The sequence below is a fragment of the Micropterus salmoides genome, unplaced genomic scaffold, assembly GCF_014851395.1.
Source record: "Micropterus salmoides isolate LMB-PRFRI ecotype aquatic unplaced genomic scaffold, ASM1485139v1 Ms_hic_scaffold_13, whole genome shotgun sequence".
In the NCBI taxonomy this organism is placed as follows: domain Eukaryota; kingdom Metazoa; phylum Chordata; class Actinopteri; order Centrarchiformes; family Centrarchidae; genus Micropterus; species Micropterus salmoides.
In genome coordinates, this window is record NW_024040374.1 from 6,331,046 (window position 1) to 6,348,939 (window position 17,894).

The 17,894-nt window shown below is 39.7% G+C and overlaps 1 pseudogene; it reads right to left on the bottom strand.

Moving 5' to 3' along the window:
- LOC119900356 overlaps nt 1-17,894 on the bottom strand; it is a 123,571-nt pseudogene that overhangs the window by 58,699 nt on the left and 46,978 nt on the right.

Consider the following 17,894-nt stretch of genomic DNA (forward strand, 5'->3'; position numbering starts at 1 on the left):
ACTACAAACGTTCTCCAGCCACCTTTTTATGTCTACATACACAAACAACACATTTTAAAGTACAACTTTATGTGTGTTATTTTGTTGTGCCCTAAATTCTGTCCATTTCCTCTGACCTGGTGAATGTCCCAGTGGCTGAGCTCAGCCGGTATGTGAACCTGGTGAGTGTTTTTATCCACGGTGAGATTGAGGTGAGTGCTGAGCCGCTCCAGCTTTACATGGTGCCAGTGCTGATCATCAAGCAGACTTCCCAGAGAAACAAGAAGCTGACCGCTAGAGGATGAACTCACACCTGCAAGAGGTGAGGATGTGAAAAACAATCAATGATGGGGCATTTCATTGCTACTCAATGACTTCAGTTAATGCAGAAATCCTCTTTTGCGGACTTCCTGCTGAGGAACTTTGATTTCTTTTCTGAGGTGTGCACCTGAAAAACAATTCAAGGTCAGCATTCTGTGTGTCCTCCTCCAAGGTGCATTTTTAACAAGGACAAACATGCTTGAAAAAATAATTTTAAAATGGCTCTTACTTCTGGCAGTAAGAAAACGTAAAGAAAGGTTCTTGTTTGATTTATCAAAACAAACGTTGCAGCTTCAGTGGAATGTTTTCATCTTTATTTCAAACAGTGAGCAGGTCACTGAGGTCACCCTCTCTCATTAGAGCGCACAAATCTGTATGCTGGCTGGTATGAGGACCCACCACAATAAATGATGATGCTACAAAATGACAGCAGGACATAATTAATGACAGACCAAACACCAGCAGGTCCAAATTGGTGGATCCACCTCTGCATCCCCTAATGTGTTGGGAGAGAAAAATGTTTCTGCTGACAAAAGGAGCTACAACAGAAGGACCGAGATACACCAAGTCATTAATAATGAAGGATAGATTTTGAATCAAATTTTGATTACGGGGTTGATTGCTTATGATGCCAGGACTGTCAATCAAATCTGATCGAACCACAACCACTCAGTCCACCCTAGTTGTTGAGTGTAACACTTTTAATAAATTAGACCTAACTATGTCTTTTTCTTTTTTTTTCAAACCTGATTGTATAATCATGAATATTTTATGTTGTAGTGAAATATTACAGAGATTTCGGGGGCTTTACTGAAAGTATGGAGCAGCAGGAAGTAATTTGCTTAGCTTGGCATAGAGACAGGAAGGAGGAGGAAATAGCTAGCCTGGCTCTCTCCAAAGTTTGAAAATACACCTACCAACACCTCTAGAGCTTGCTAATTAAGATTTTAAATCTCATTTGTTTATTTAGAAATGTGAAACAACTATTTGTGGTTTTCAAAGGAGCTGATGTTCACCAAGAAGCATGTTCATTTGCGAGCTTTAGAGGTCTTGGTATGCTGTAAAACATCATACATGAATTTAGTGAATCTTTTATCATTAATTGAAAAGAAAAATATAAGTTATTGAACTTAATTCAGTTAGTTTTACAAGTTTAGTTCAGTTAACTCACATTTTGAAGGCAGCAAGGACACTTATGTTTTTAAGTCGAACCAGCCAGTCAAATCAGGTAAATTTATAGCCCAATTTCACAGAAAACTAATTTGATTCAAGGGACTTAACAGACTTAACCGCTAAAATGTTTTACAGTGTGCATATTTGTGAACTTTAGATGGAGCCATGCCACCAGTTTTCCACCTGCTTCTAGCCTTTATGTTAAGCTAAGCTAATCACCTCCTTGCTCCAGCTCCATACTTAACATACAGACATGAGAGTTGACTGCAGCATCTCCCAAAATGTCTAACTATTCCAATGTACCTTTCATGATTAGGTCATTAAATGAGGTGACATATTTGGTTACAGCTTAAATAATTGGTAATAGAGAGGGAGCAATCAATACCATAAATCTGAGGGCAAACAATTACAAAAACACTTAACTTTCATTTATGAAACTCCCTCTTCCTTTCTTACTCTGTCAGTCTTAATTTTCTTCATTCCCCCCTCCTTGCCTGCATACCATGAGGACATTGTGAGGCAATAACTGCTTGATTTATCCATACTGAGTGGACTAATATTGAATGTTCTTGTCTTTAAGCTGAGGAGTCTGCGCTGAACACTAGTTTCCACTTTCCAGGAGTCGTTCCAGACAGCTCCCTGGGGCAATATCACCTTATCATATCCTGTCTGCTATTCCATTATGGCTCTTTGCTCAAGCTCTAAATCTGTTTATGAAGGACGACAATGACAGGTCTTATCAGGAGACAGACTGTTATAATTGTTTCAGTATTTCAGCATCACGTGGTGCTACTATTTGAAATACAGCTTGGCTGTAAAAATAATGTACTTTCTCTAAACCAATTCTCAGCTTTAGTCACAGTTGGGAATTGAGTTTATTATCATAAAACAAACTAGAAAAAAAAGGAAACAGTCCGGTCATATTCATGGCAAGAATGTCACCGCTGTGTCAAGTCTCTCTCGGTCTCTTCAAATCAATTCATTGGGACCGTTTGTCCACAAAAATGTCGCCAAAGCATGTTCATAATACATAAAAAATAACTTTTGGACTGAAATAATTACTTCACATAAAATGTTATCACATTAATAAAACTTATCAAGATCAGGAAAAAAAATGGAAGTCGATGGAAGGTAGAAATTATTAGTTAATTCTAAGTGTTTAAGTCATTTTTCAGGCAAGATGCCAAAGATTTTCTGTTTCCAGCTTTTCGAATGTGATGTGTGAACTAAATATCTCTGGCATTTGTTCTATATTTTGAGAATTCTGTTGCTGCACACTGAGGGAATCAGCAGCAAGCAACTAATTATACCGCATGGGTGTGTTACAGTAAGTGTCCCATGGCTACCTTAGCAGTTTCATCCTCCTCTGAAAATATATAGGCTCCTGACTGAAACTCTTATGAGTCTGTTTACAACAGAATCTCTTAGAGGTTCACTGTAAATCATTGTAGAACAAAATGGAATAGAGTAAGTAAATGCAACAGTAATCATCATAATTCATCGTCTTCTATTTCTCTGCCAACTGGCACACTTTGTCCAGAGAGATTCATTCCTTTTCAACAGTGCTCTGCAGATGCCTTGGGGAAGATCTGGTTGTAGCTTTTGCTGCTCTGTGATTGGTGAAAACCTTTGTGATCATGCTGATTTTTGTTACCGTAAAATCTGAAATATAAATATAGCACAGCCAGCAATCACAAACCAACCACAGCATGTCCTTATTATTGAGGATGCAGAGAAAAGACAGAATTTCACTTAACATGCAGCTTGTCCTGCACGCCTCTCTGATGCCATCCTAATTTAGTCAGCAATACTTAACACCATTCATCCAGAATTCACTGGAGCAGGACACACTAGCCCTTAGTGTGTTTACTGCTGTGTATTACAGCTTCCCTGTGACAGTTCAGAAGTGAACTGAATTATGAAGCAGTGGGCTACATTATAGCAAACTGACATTTTGATAAATGTAAAGTAGAAAGGAATTGAGATGGTTTTGGATAGCGGACATAAATCCTAATGAGCCAGCCAATTTATTCCAAATGCTTGGACAGCCACAGGGAGATAGAAACTGTGTCTCACTGTTGTATTTATCTGTTTGTTTGCCAGTCTATCTGCTTGCAAACGGCCTATTGGTCTGTCTGTATGTCTTTCTGTTTTAATTCATCATTAATTTATGCTAATGAATATTGTTTCTTACAAAAACACATCTGCGCTGGCGAAGCTCTTTATGTTTGTGTGTAAGCTACACAAATCCCTGATGCCTAGTGTTAGCCATCATTAGTCATCTTTAGTTCTTCTGTGTCAGCTTGTTTTCCTCATGGTGTGACATGTATTCCTGTTAAAGAGAGGCCCGGGACAGACAGGATCAGGTTGCCAAATGGGGGAGATAACTATGAAGAGCCTCAGGGAATAGCACACACTCTGGAACTATGAAGATAATGCATCTAAATCTTCAGGTTTTATTATGCTCCCCTATTTTGAGCTTCTCTTCTCCTCTCTTCTCTTGAGCCATCAGCCGACTGTGGAGGAGCATGCTGTGGCTCAGGGTGGATGCTCTAAGCTATTGATCTAAATTACACTGTCTGCCGACTGCAAACTCCTGGGAGAGTGTGAGGGAGGGAGGGGATGTGTGAAAGAAAGACAGAGGACTGAGAAAGACAAAGAGCATGCAATTGAAAAAGGCAAATAATCTCCTCTGAAAAAAAATGTAGCAGGGGCAGAATTGTGGTGACATATGAGAAAGGCTGTGATAAATAACAATGGAGAGAAGAGGAAAATAGAAAAGGCAGTAAGGGGCAGCCAGGCAGGCAGGAAAACAAAGAGAGCTAGAGAAAGAAGCTTGCAGTGACAGCACTGTGATTGAGGCGGAGGATGTTTTTTTTCCTCAGTATTGGCTTATCATAGCTCAATCTAATCTCTGTTCCCTTACAAAAACGAGCAGTGTTTATTTTCGTTCCCAGCTACCCAGACTTCTTTAAGGAGTTTGTTGACTATCAGCTTGGGCTAAGCAGGGAGATGTGACAGGCGTCACTCAGGGAGCTGATGTCAGACTGATGGCTTTTGCAGATAACACCTCTCTACCACTGACAGATTTACATTCCTACATTTTCATTGTAGGAATGTAGAGAGGAAGTGACAGAGGGAGGTTAAGACAATTGTGGAGGATGGAGGAAAGCAGAAAGAGAAGTATAAACTATGTCTGAACACAGCAAATTTAGATTATTTCCAAAATATCCTCCATTTCCAAGTAAAAACACCCAGGATTTTTAGCATGTGTGTGCATCTGTAAGGTATGGCCCTAGACAGCGGGAGGCGAGATTTTCTTTGAGAGACCTCCTGCTTTGCCTTTAGCCGATAACTATGAAATACAACTTTAAACAATATATATGTTTAACCATATAAATAACTATATGAAAGTATTATTTGTTTTATGAGGAAAACATGACACTTTGATATTGTACTAACACAAGGGCAATAACATTCCTGCAATCTATAAAGTGGGAATAATCCTTGATGCTGCGATGTGGCCTAGGTAATACTTGTGATTCCAGCAGATGTGCCACTGCACTTTTCAGAACCAGCCCAGAACTGGCTCTCCACTCCACTGAGAATACGCGGCTGGTCTATTTTTGACGGAACCCTTGTCAAGCTATACAGAGAAGATTAAACCAGGCTGGTACAATGTACCCTACCTACCCATGGTAGAAGCACAAAGATCAACGAAATATGACCAAATCAACAAAATCAGGTGGGCAAAACACTTGAGGGCCAGTATGGAGAGGAAGAAGGTTTCAGTGCACAAACGGTCATGAAACATATAGTTTTAAGTCAGAACTATTCTTTAATTAAGCCCTGTGTTAACATCAAACTTAATTTAGGGCAAGAAATCCTGTTTTTCTTGGGAAATGAAGGAACGGTTGGTGAGCAGAGTGGCAGTGTACTCAAGCAGCCAGATGGCATGGTTGATGAGAGGTCTGCCATATGGTGATAATACGACGGCCTGGCAGTCCAACACCACCTCAGGTTTAACCTCGTTTACACCAACACAAACACAGACACACATATTCCCTCCCAGTCTCCACAGTACTCCATTCTGTGCTAGCCCACTGTGCTCCACAGAGTTCATCCTTAACACATGTTGCTAGCATCCATCATAGATTAAAAGAAAGAGAATATGAGAGAGGATGTCAAGCTGAGAGCAAAACAGAGCGAAAAACAGAGAGAAACAGTTGATTGAGGGAAACTGAGTAAAAAGTCTTGGAAAAACTTGGAGAAAAAGAAAAAACTAAGGTAGGAGTAAACATGTTTTCACCAACAAATATTGCTGTCCGCCTTCAGAGTCAATAAACAACATCCATGCTTTTCTAGTATTAACCTGTAACTGCATGCCTGCAATGGTAAACTACACTAATTCCCAAAGTTTCTTCAAAATCTGAGTTTTGTCTGAGAAATTGCTGGAAGACATATGGATAAACAAATACTGGATTGAAATAATCAGCATAAGCAGAAAGAAACATAATTCCCCTGAGTTTCATCAAAATTGGATCAGTGGTATCTTAGAAATCACATCTGACAATCATGCAAACAAACCAGCAGATGGACGGAGACTGACTTAAAGCTCCATCCATTTTATTGTGAGGAGAAAAATGTGCTAGATATTAAATTCCTTATATAGAGACTGGATGGCGGATCCCCTGGAGCCTGACTGAGTCCATAATTACACTGTACAGTTTAGGCATTTAGCTGACATTTACTCAGAGCAATGAACAATGAACGAACAGACAGATACAACTACAAACTTTGCCGGAAAAGTCATCCAAAACAATTCAAAAATCCATAGTAATCCATAATCCAAAGTTTCAGCCATCCTACATCACAGGCTTTCAATCCTTGTCCTCAGGAAGCCGGCTACTGCTGTTTTTTGTCCAAAATGTAACTGCACTCAATTGGTGTGCCATGTCTATAGTAGTCCATGAATAGCAATTCAACAATGAAAACCAGCAGGACTTGAGGCTTAAAGTAAGAACCTGCCTACCTTTACTTCTATTAAATACTGTATAGAACACATATAACCACTCACACTCACATCCACACCTAAGGACAATTTTAGAGACACGAATTAACCTAGGCTGCATGTCTTTGGATGGTGGGAAGAAGCCGGAGCACCCGGAGAGAACCCATGCCACCACGGGGAGAACATGCAAACTGTACACAGAAAGGCCGGGGCAACCGGGATTTGAACCCATGACCTTCTTGCTGTGAAAAAATATTGGAAGAATAATGTTGTACCTTGTTGATGGTAAAGCAGCAGCCTTCCTTTCTCCAACACCAGAGTGAGGCTGTGATCTCTCTGTCCCTCCGCATGGAGCAGTGTCCCAGAATTCGTCAGGGTTTTAAACTTCAGAGAGATGACCTCCATCGCTGCCCAGCTCGGCCTCACACTCAGCCTGTAGACCAGGTTGCTGCTGCCATCAAAGTTGGCCACGTCAGAAGCTACAGAATAACAAAGTGTAGGAGGAATAATTTATTATACAAGAGAGATACACTTCATTCTATGGAAGCAATTGTCTAATTATCAATTCTATGCTTATGTAAAATTATACCTTAAATTTCTACATCCAGTGTTACCCCTTTTTTCTCCATTAAGTAACTTTAAGATCTGACAGCATCATATCTATTCTGTTAGCTTGCTCCAACTGTTCATTGAAGCTGTGTAATGTTTACACTGAGTCAACTATTCCAACCCAGAACCCCATCAAATGGAAAAATTTCAGATGTCTAGGATATAATCGTATACATAGTTCTCCAAAATTAAATATGGTACGTTTAGAATCTCCACTAGAATTTAAAATAATAGTGTGAATTTGAACAATGTTTGGCTGAAAAGTATTAGTTTGTGTTGACTAACATCTGGGGTTTAAGAGGTTGTTGTAACTTCGAGACAAGCACACTTACAGAGGAGGTGTGAGCTAGTGAATAAAGAAGACCAGCCCGTTCTCATTCCTAGAGAGGTGAATGGCGAATAGGGTGAATGGCTTTCACCAAGGAGACCAGTGTTTGTTTCCTGTTCAAAACATGGTCAACACTGACTTCTTATAGTAATGTTACGTAACTAGCTTTACCTAACTTACGCGATTTAAGTCACACAAGTAATGTAGTTATTTAAGCCAAACCATGATATTTTCCTAAACCTAACCAAGTACTTTTGGTGCCTAAACCTAACTGCAACATTTCTGCCTTTTCACCTTGTGAACCACTTATTTATTCTTGATAAGCCCTATATGTACAAAAACGACACTAAAGGGTAAAAAGGAACGCCAAGAGGTCTTGACAAAGCGTCCATATGTGTAGCCCTGGGATGAGAACTGCTTGGAAAGACATATTATTGCAAAGCAATAAAATAACAAAGCACAACAGGAACAATCTTGACATTCAATTTATGTTTGTTGCAGTGACCTCAAATGCTTGAATTGCTTGCATTTCCCAAATGAGGAATTTTGACATTAACTGAGAGTTTCTACTTTTTTCAGTTCTCATTAAACAACATGAGACAGTATAGAAACTGTACAACAGCTCATATTTTCTAGTGCATGACAGTATTTTTTGTTGTTTGAAGGTATTGAATGTTGCTGTTTATTTCTCTCTGAAATAAAGGTTTCTAATGAATCAGAAATCCAATAGCCCCTTATGTACAAATCCTTCAAACACCACAGTAAAACCATATGGTCTAGTTTCTGTTAATGACACCACAGACCTTAAAAAGACCAGTGAGAGTAATTTAGTCTTATTGTTGTGAAAGCAGAATTCTTGTGAATCTGTAAGCTAAAAATTAAAATGTGGTGCCAGTATCGTAAGTACAGGGTATTTACAGGAATCTTGAAGTAAAATTCAATACCTTTTTAAGACCTTTTGAAGACTTTTTCAACATATTTTAAGACTGCCGCGCCACTTTGAGCTGTAACCGATTAAATCAGCCACACACCTTTAAAAGGGACATTTTTGAGGTTTAAAAGGAATTTAAGTATATGTATAACATATTTATTGCCTATATGTCATCAGGTTGTAACACCACCTAAAAATTTAGGCATTCACCAACTTTCTCAGTTGCCTATAACAGCCTGTATGGGCCAACTGTTCTCTATGTGAAGGACTGGTCAGATTTCCTGCGAAAAGCAACTGTCTTACATAAGCTATAACGTTTATGTACGCAATATTACAGCAAATCATGTGAAACACAGTGTAATTTTGTGTTTTAGTTGGTTTAAACTAGATAATGTGAGCTTGCCTGCAATGATGTGTGATAACTTTCACCGTCCACTTGATCAATATAACAAAATTCAAATAGGTAACTTTTTTTCAAATACTTGTTTATTATTATATACTACTAAAACTACAACCTATATCACAAATAGATCATTTTTAAAACATCAATAAAAATAAATATATACAGGAAGAGACAAGGTGTGTCCAGATGTATCTTGACTGATTATGAAAGACTGATTATCAGACTTTACTCATAGCATCGTATCGCTGCTGTGGAGATGATTAAATATATCACAGTCACCTCTCTGACATGATTACCACATTTCAAAACCAACCATATTACATTTTGTTTTATATTTTGCTGTAACTAGCAACACAGTTGGGGCAGGGACACCTGTCTGGTTCTGCTTCTAAGCATCTCCTCAGTAGTAGACAACCGGAGGAGCAGGAGGATGGCACTCTGGAGGTCTGCGATGTAACTGTAGTCCTTCTCCACCTTCAATGAGTACAAGCTCCACTTTCTGGACTTTTTGTTGTATACCTTGCTGTACCTGATAATACAGAAAGGAGGATCAGCTTAGTGAAAAGTTTCTAACACCTGACATTGTTCTCTTATAGAGTAATTAGTAAACTATTTCCACATAAAATGCAATCAATAACAATAAATCAGCACCATCTATCTGTATTCCTCATTCTGTTTAATATTTTTTGGCTCATCACTTTTAAATGTATTGAGTAAAATGCACAATAGTTCTCATAATACAACATACTGAATTGTGTAATCAGCTTTTCTCCTGGCTGGTCTGTGAACACAGTGGTTGTAATCCTGGCCAGCCAGCATGGTCCGATCAGTGTACTGGTGAGAAGCACAGGGTGTTGGAAGACTGTAGGTGACCTGAGGGCGCAGTAGAAATAAAACATACAGGATTTTTTACTTCTGGTAAAATAAGTAATGGCATAACACCATTTACAGTAAAATGTTTTCACACAGTAGGTTTAGCTACGAACAATGTCAACTATATTAAAGGTAGCTTATATACCAGAAACACAGATACTTGGGGACCTTTAGCTATCATTGCTTATGTACACTAACGTTAAAATGTCTTTCTCTTAACTACAAACACACAGCTACATTATTTGTTAAAGAGTAACATCCAGTCAAACAACGCCTGCAGACACAAGATAATTATACAAACAGATTAGATACAAGGTGTAAAGATAGGTGTAAACATAGTATAATAAACCCAGATGGTGAATAACTAAACCGGCGCAGTCTGCACCTACATTATATTAGCATTGGAAAACACAGCTTGTTTTCCAGCTCACCTACAGCTAGATATAATTCATCGTCTCTACTCTGGCTCCTACACCAGCCTGCACTCGTAGCAACAGTTAGCTGAATATTAAGTAGATAGCTACTTTTGTTAGCGATGAAAGTAACAAATGATAAAAGCCAGATTACCTGTCCAGCAGAAATAAAGCCACCACGGTGTAACTTTTCAGCCCCTTGGTGTTCCTCAGTTGTCAGTCACTATCGTTGAAAAGCCACGCAGATATCACCTCCGCTTCGCTCGTCAGGTCTGAGCGAGCTGACCGGGTGCGCGCAGCCAGCCAATCGTTGCATAAATAAAATAATAAATAAAACGTAGCTGTGTTTACTGCAGCGCTGAGAGGACTACAGACAGCTGATTTTTATACTCTCTTTTTCAGAGCAACTAACTTTTTAATATGCATTGGTGTACATAGACAGTTTCAACAAATATGACAAAAAGTGTTTCAGAAGCAACTTGCCTGCACTGCCTTTAATTAGATAGTATTATTAACAAATTAAGAGACCAATGTAATTAAAAACAACTCACAAACATGAAACTGCTCTTTTGTCCAATTAAAGTTAATATTATACTAGTGGTGGGCTGTATAGTATACTATTACATAAAATGACAATAGCCTACATATAGCAAAATTAAATAATTTATATATCAACATACCACAGTAAACTATTAGATTAAAATATAACTTTTTGTCTAATGTTAAATTACACTCATACACTCATTAAAACGAGTTTCTCCTCCATGTTGTAGAAAGAGCCTCTGCAGTGGAAAGATGCAGATTTCCACTGCCAGTATGAGCTCCTTCTAGCCTCCTCCTGAGAGCAACACATTCCCCTGGTTCTGTTTTACTGAAGTTATTGTAATACTGTTCAGTAATCTTGTCTACATAAGGTGTGGGTTGTGTGGGTGCTGCTGGTAAACAGTAAAGTTGTGATAAGTGATCAGTATTTTTAAAGCAAATTTTCAAAACATCTGTTTCAATATTTTAAAAAGCTCCGACAGATTTTTAAGACCAATGCTGAGTGTACCTATCTAAGGGTCTTCACTTCCATAGTCCTCTAATGGCTTCACAGTTGACAAAAAGAGAAGGAGCAAACTAAGCAAAATAAATAGTTTGTTAAACTCTGTGTTACTTGAACATTTTTCACTGTGCTCCTGAATTTCTTTGTGTGCTCCTAAATTTTTTCATTTAGCTTTGGGAAAAAGATTAGCTTAGAGCCCTGCATGAATGCCAGCATGCACTGTGACATACTGAAGCAGAGCACGATCCCCCCCACTTCGGAGACTGGGCCGCAGGGCAGTATTCCAACATGAAAACGACCCCAAACACACCTCCAAGACGACCACTGCCTTGCTAAAGGAGCTGAGGGTAAAGGTGATGGACTGGCCAAGCATGTCTCCAGACCTAAACCCTAATGAGCATCTGTGGGGCATCCTCAAACGGAAGGTGGAGGAGCGCAAGGTCTCTAACATCTACCAGCTCCGTGATGTTGTCGTGGAGGAGTGGAAGAGGACTCCAGTGGCAACCTGTGAAGCTCTGGTGAACTCAATGCCAACGAGGGTTAAGGCAGTGCTGGAAAATAATGGCGGCCACACAAAACATTGACACTTTGTGCCCAATTTGGACATTTTCAATCAGGGGTGTACTCACTTTTGTTGCCAGCGGTTTAGACATCAGACAGCAAATTTACACTGTTATACAAGCTGCACACTCACTACTTTACATTGTAGCGAAGTGTCATTTCTTCAGTGTTGTCACATGAAAAGATCAAATATTTACTCAGTTTTGTGAGATACTGTATATGTAATTTATGTAATAAGCTTATTTACCTCCACTGCGTGAAAAGGGGTGTATTTGGCAGGGATCTTTGGAAGTTTGTTATGTGTACCTGTAAATGCCCGCAAAGGCCCGAAAACAGGGACCTATCTGACCACATGCATACAAAAATAAGACTATAAGGTAAATAAGCCTGAACCGGAACATTTAAACTCCAGATACATAACTTCATGTTTATTTTTCATTTGAGTAGGCATCCTTTTTTCTTTTTTAAAAGATTAGAACCAGCCAAACCTGAAAAATAAGACTGAGACAGAGAGCAGACTTACTATATCGACATCCATATATCTCCAGTCTGAGTCCAATCCTCCCAGTGGGGTTCCAGTCTAGAGGAATCAGGCGGAGGTAGCGAGCAATCACCGCCTGTTTAAGTTTGTATTGGACCACAGTGTCTGCATTACTGTTACCTGGAAAAGCCTGAAACAACAGAACAACATGTTAGTTTGCCTCATTTTTATATCCAACCATCCATGTTCTACTGGTTGCTGCAAAATCTGACGCCAAACCATTTGTAGCAGCCTAATTACGTCCTTGAGTACCTTAGACAGGAACAGAGGATTTGTTTTGTACATTGATGCTCATAATCAAGCTGTTTACCAAAGCAGTGTATTCTCTTTTGAATTTTCGCTGCCTTTTTATTTATTTATTTATCCAAGAGTCTAAAAGCTTCAATCTTCTACTGACAAAAAAAAATTGATATGTAAATAGAACCACGTTTGTAATGAAAAGGATCTTCAAAAGAAAGAGATGCGCTAGTTCTCGTTTATATTTCTATGGAGTGTGGAGAAAAACCTCCTTAATCCAGAGACATTCTTTCTGCATTTTCAAACTTGGAGCTCACAGAGACCATTGATCCTAACTGCTGATAACGTCTCTCCTTCTCTCTGCCCAGTGATCAATAACTCTGGGCCTAACCCATTGTCTCTGTACCAGGCCTCTCTTAAAAAGACTAATGGCCTCTATTTTTCCAATCAGTGGGAATCCAGTGGGATTCTCTGGGTGATGGGCAAATAGGACACACAGAGCAAGCCCCCGTATTAACATCTGTTAGGAAAAAAAATACAAGCTGCATTTGCATGTGTTCAAGTGCATGTAATCTTGCTTGTGTCTGTCCTCTCTACTTGAGACTGTGTGTCATTCCGTATGTGTATGTGTGTCCACTGAGAGTGTGCTGATGTGGCTATGTGAGTGAAATGGGCTTCCCTGGTGCTGCATAATTGTGATCTCAGTGCCGTATTCAGTGCTTTGAAGGGCTGAGCCGGCTGGGCCGCAGAGCGTTAAGCTCAACAAACGGCTCTGTTTCCTGCTGAGGAGGCTGAGGAGAGTGGCATCTCATTTACTTGCCCAGGCATGTTCTGAAATATGAGTAGCCTCTGACAAGACCACAGTCAATGAGAGAGAGGAGGGTAGAGAATGAGGAATGAAGGCATGAAAAAGAATAAGAGAACAGTGGTTGAAGAAGTACTTGGTACTTGATAAAAGTAGAAGAATGTTTTCACCGATATGGAGGTCTTCCAGAGATTGTTGTTGAAATTTTTGCTTTTTATGACCATATTTAGGTGATACAGCTATCCTCACCTTAGCAAAAACATCAAAGTACAGCTGAAGCAAGTGATAAATTATAATAATTAATGTGGTAATGGACAAATGCTTTGTATCATACATTAGGTAGTTCACACGTGATAGCATAATGATAGCATTAGTTTCTTCTTAATCAAACAGTCTTGTAGGTCTTAACTTCCATTCATACAGTTAGTAGAGGCTTTTCTCCCATTTTACTCGATTGCTGCACTACATAACAATTGACAACGTTTTGATTGCAGTCAACTTAGTTAAGATATAGCGCAAGTAGCGATGGTGCAACTGAACAAAGTGGCAAGTTTAGTTTTAGATTAAGCAGTTACAACATAATAGTGTTGAAATTATCAAACTAAGGTCAGCTGGAACCACAGACTGCATAAGTATTTTCAGCTAAATGTACCTAACACTTTATTTCAACCCTTTAACTAACCCTACATGGAGGGGGCTAATGTAAGGTGTTGTTCATACTAATGTATCAGTACTTGAAACTTGAGTGTGGGACTTTTACATATAAATGAACATCTGTTACATTAAAGCCCTTGCCAAATGAGTTCACACAATGCCAAACAGCAATGACTGGTTTGCCAGAGCTGAAGGGGGAGCAACCGCAACGACAGCAGCAACTTAGTATGGCAGAGCCTATAGGTCCGCATGGCAACACGGTAGAAATACTCCACTACAAGTAAAAGTACATCAAAAATGTTACTCAAAGATAAGTATTACTAGCAAAATACTTAAACTTGAAGTAAAAGTACATAGTGTAGCAAAATGAATGAGTGTTGATATTGTTATATATATATATATATATATATATATATATATATATATATATATATATATATATATATATATATATATATATATATATATATATAATATGTAGCATAGAGTGGAATTATTCAGAATGACTTGGTACAACTTTAGTAAATGTACTTATTTTCCAGCACTGGAGGGCAAAGAGAGAAAGACAGATCATCTAAGCTGAGTGACTGATACAGCTGTTTTTGCAGTCAAATCTCCTCCTTAACCGACACTCTAAGCTGGCCTGACTAATATATGGAGCTTTTAAAACACTCTGAGAGCTGATCTGGGTTTATCACCTTTCATGCTGAGTGTCAAATCAACAAGTTTTAAGCTGTAAGAAGCCATACCCTGTTTCCCTCTCTTTCAAGGGATGACACCCAGGCTTCAGAGAGTTTGCTGTCAAATCAGAATCAAAAGCTGTTCTCCGGGCTGCTACTGTAACAAGACGGGTGTACTGTCTTCCATAAAGGAGAGAGGAGATGCCTGACTGCCTCTGAATCATATCTGATGTTCTTCAATCAATGGAGGGCTGCATGGCTTCCTGTCATTCTGACATCCAGTAGTTTTGCTTGGTGGTGATCAGTCATTCTGCAGTCTAGTAGTTTCTCTCTTTACTGAAACATGGAATGGGCACTATAGCTTAAAAACATTCTATAAAAAGATGGAAAATAATGATTTTGAGAAAGAAAAAGAAACACTGGAGAACATGTGCAGATAGAAAGCAACCACAATACAAAAAGAAAACAGAGCAAAGTGCCTCAGCCATGAATTTCCCCCCAGAACTTGGCACTTTTGCCTTCTTAAGATTCCTTTTAGAAGTACAGCCATTTCTGAGATTTTCTTTTCTTTCTCAGCGTGGAGACATGAGATGACCATATCAGGTTCTCTGTGATGCTGATTCTCAGGAACCTAAAACTATTCACCTGCTGCACCTCTGCTCCACTGAGACAGGAGCATGTGTCCTTTCATCCATTTTAACAACAACAATCAGCTCCTTGGTTTTGCTGACATTGAGCAGTAGGTTTTTCTCTGTGCACCCCTCTGCAAGATTGTTGACTTCCTCCCAACATGAAGTCTCATCATTGTTTGAAATCCAGCCATTGATGGCGGTGTTGTCTGCAAACTTCACAATAGAGTTCTCTCCATGTCGGGGGTTGCAATTATGGGTGTACAGCGTGAAGAGGAGGGGGCTCCGGTGTTCAGCACTAGAGTGGAGGAAGTATGGCCAGGGTCCACATGAGCTGCACTGCATAATATTTAGTCGCCACATGCAAGTCTCAGTCAGATTTCTCATTCACATTTACATTGTAGGCACTGAGCGGACACTCTTATCAAGACTGGCTCCCGACAACTGAGCTGCCAAGTGTTCCATCAGCAACTTGCGTGGCGGCCCGCCTTAGTCTAATTTGCTCCGCCATAGTTTCAGAATGAACCGAAAAAAAATTTTAAGCTCGCACGCTCAGACACTTTGGCCTCCGACTCGAGAAAACCACTTTTCTTTTGGAGTAACTATGGTAACATTAACGGCCTGTTTCACTCATTTGTGAGAAGGCGATTAAGCTAGCCGCGCCTACATTTGGAGTGCATACGTATTAAAGCCTTAATGGTAAATCCACTGTAACGGACCAGTGCGAGCTGACAGTCAGGTTAGCGATTTTATCCTGTCAGTTTCTCTCTTTACAAAGACAAGTGTTGCAGTTTTAAGCCTTGTGCAGACTACACAATTTTCAACTTGCCATCTTGTGACGGGGGTCTTGATGTCGTTATGGCGTTCGCTACGTGACTCATCGGTGACAGGGGGTCACACACTACACGAGCTTACAGCGGCTGTGTCACCTGACGCTGGTCTCCAAACCACGTTTTGTCAAGAAAACACATGTGAAATGTGAAACAGGAAATGACGCAAACTTAGACGTTGTTTGTTATTATAAAGATACCAATTATAAAGACAGAATCTGGGTGAAAGAATGGATTAGCACATGCAGGTAGCAGGGATTGCCTGAGCTACAGAGAGCTGGAGGTGAGTAAAAAGTGTTTTGCGGTGAAAAGTAGCTGTCTGCTCTGCAAGCTGCCTGCTCTCATTGGCTGGATGTGGATGTTGAGTCGGCCAACTCTTCCAGATATTTGGCATGCTAGATATCTGGCAGACGTTGTGTCAGAAATGTGTCGGGGAGCCGTTTTGATGAGTCGTTGTGTAGTTCACACATAACGACTGGCTGCCGCCGATCGACCGCTGATTTACCCCCGATCACAGCCTGACGGTCGCCGAGCGGCAAATCGGACTAAAAATCGTGTAGTATGAACCAGGCTTTAGAGCCCTACCTCATTTTACACGATACAAGAACCACATACAACATTATTTATCAAGTTCAGACTCTGGTTGGACTTAATGAATTAAGCGTGAGGATACACACAACGCCCGGGTTTCAAAATAAGGTGTCTATACTGCATGGAAATAAGATTAATTGGATTATATTCACAGAAAATATAAAAAATGTGTCCAATAAAAGTAAAAAAACAACAATAAAATGTTAGGGAAATGACTTATTATGTCTTCTATTCTTTGTAGGGCTGCAGCTAATGATGATTTTAGTATTTGAAGCTTCTATAGATTATTTCAACGATTCATCGATGCGTCGTTTAAGAAGTACTTTTGCCTGGCGGCGAAACACTACTTGACTGATCGGTGACAGGGGGTCACACACACTACAGGAGCTGACAACAGCTATGGCACCCGACGCTGGTTTCCAAACCACTTTTATCAAGAAAACACACGTGAAATGTGAAACGGGAAATGAGCAATCCAGCACATGAAACAGCTGTTTGTTATTATAAAGATGGCAATTATAAAGACAAAGAACATGGTTGAAAGGATGGATTAGTACACACAGGTAGCAGGGATTGTCTGAGCTACAGACAGAGCTGCAGGGGAGTTAAAAGGTGCAGCTCCCCGGCACACAGTTAACTCTTGACTATGAGGTTACAACTCACGGCCCAAAAAGGAGAACAACAAACGCACGTGTGCACATTATCAGCTGAGGACTGCAGTTTACTTTGGCTAGCCTTCAACTCAACAATCAATCATGATTTCAGTTGAATGCTAAAGTTGCTGTTACTGTTAGCTTGTCTGTGGTCCGCTGGCAGAACACCGGCTGCTTTCTGATAAGGCTTCGTGCTGTTACCGAGGTGACAAAAGTTTCGTTTCACGGTGGACGGACGGTAACATTACAGAGTTGTTGTTTTCTTTAGCTTGAAATAACCCCATACTTTGGACACTTTCTTTTTTGTCCCTCACTGTTTTCTCTCTCTTCCCCCTCTCTGCAAACAGAATGAACAGAATTTATCGATTTAATCGATGAATCGTTTCAGCCCTAATTCTTTGATTCAGAGTTTTTGGGAAAACATTAAATAAATTTGCTGACTTTTGTTGCTGTTTCATCACCATTTATAGCTATACAATGGTTATGATCAAATAGTTTATTAGAGCACAACATTGTTTATAAGCGTACCAAGTTCTTCATAGATAGCCTCTTAATTTTGCACCAAATTAATGCATTTAACATTAAAATGTACAAAACTTTCTTATGTGGGGCATGCCCCGGACCCCC